This window comes from Mus caroli, unplaced genomic scaffold (assembly GCF_978045245.1).
Source record: "Mus caroli unplaced genomic scaffold, Mus_caroli_1 scaffold_6, whole genome shotgun sequence".
Lineage (NCBI taxonomy): Eukaryota > Metazoa > Chordata > Mammalia > Rodentia > Muridae > Mus > Mus caroli.
Genome location: NW_028227261.1, coordinates 63,830,214 through 63,831,790, shown reverse-complemented (window position 1 = coordinate 63,831,790; position 1,577 = coordinate 63,830,214).

Below are 1,577 nucleotides of genomic sequence, written 5' to 3'. Positions count from 1 at the left end.
AAAATTTTTATTAACCAAACTGTACATAGCTGAGTGTGCAAAATGATGTCTGCATCTTAGTACCACGTACAATGACCATTCCAAGACATTCATTCAATTTCCACAAGCATATGATATCAGAGGCAAGGAGAGTGTTCAAGATTTACTTCTCATTGACAGTGAATGTACAAAATTCATCTGTTTGCTTTTCTCAGATAAGAGGAATATATTTGGTTTATTTTGGAAATAGACTCCACTGTCTGGCAAGTTCAAGTCAGTAGCTGAGTGTTATAGAATTCTGTCAGGTTCTTCTTCTTCTGAAATAGGAGTCCTCCAGTCTGTTCTAGACGAAGCCACGACTAGATAAAGGCTTCTGTGATCTGTGTGTCCATTTGTCACTAGGAATGCCCTGAAAAGCTTTCTATGTGTCAGTGAGGCCTGATTAGAAACAGATATTTTGAAGAGAAGATGGGAGAAACTCACCTCTCACAGGGCATCACATCTTCTCTACATGAAAAGGAAGCCGTTTATGATGCAGACTGGTGAAATAAATGTCTTGTTACTGCTCCTTCTCCCAGGCCACCAGTGATCACAAATTGGACTGCCCCCTCTCGCATTTTTCACTATCATATACACAAGGTCGTCTCATAAAGATGGGTCAATCCATCACATATGGCTCATTGAACTACTAAAGCAGAAATAAAAGTTAGAACCCATTTAGAAGAATACAATATTTAGCTTTTCCCATTCAACTGTGTAGGAAAGGTTTAGGGCATAATTGTATTTTCTAAAGAGACTGCTATTGATAATAATAAAAAGGAGAAATCTCTCTCTCTCTCTCTCTCTCTGTCTCTGTCTCTCTGTCTCTGTCTCTCTCTCTCTGTCTCTCTGTCTCTCTCTCTCTCTCTCTCCATATGTATATTAAACTTGAACAAGTGATGTAAAAAGTTAGACAAACCCCTGTATCTGCCAGTGTTAAAACTGGGTTGTATTAACCTCAGATGACTGTGTCCTTGCTACCTTTGCCTTACTTCATACTCTACCTTTTGGTTTTGTAAACACATTCAAAAACTGAGTCAGCTGTTTTTTGAAATTCTGGTGTCACTTATTGGTTAGATCCAACTACTGTAATTATTTTATGTACTTATCTTTTTCTTCTACTGCATTTTAAATTTTTGTCAACTGAAGAAACTGTCTGTGATGGTTTTATTCTTTAACTCAATATCTGTAACTACTGTCAACTTTAGGGCTATAAAGATGCTAGGAATAGCTGGTTAGTTGGGCTTGCTCATTCTTTCTTTCTTTCTTTCTTTCTTTCTTTCTTTCTTTCTTTCTTTCTTTCTTTCTTTCTTTCTTTCTTATTTATTTATTTATTATTTTTCGAGACAGTGTTTCTCTGAATAGCCTTGGCTGTCTTGGAACTCACTCTATAGATCAGGCTGGCCTCGAACTCAGGGCTTGCTCATTCCTTTATTTGAAATTGATATAAAGGTCTCAGTTTGAGTGGACATTGCCCAGGTATTGGTAAGTAGTTCAGGGTTCATGAAGAACCCCCTCAGTGTAGTATAAATACCTGGCAGAAGACTGTAGTTTCTTTG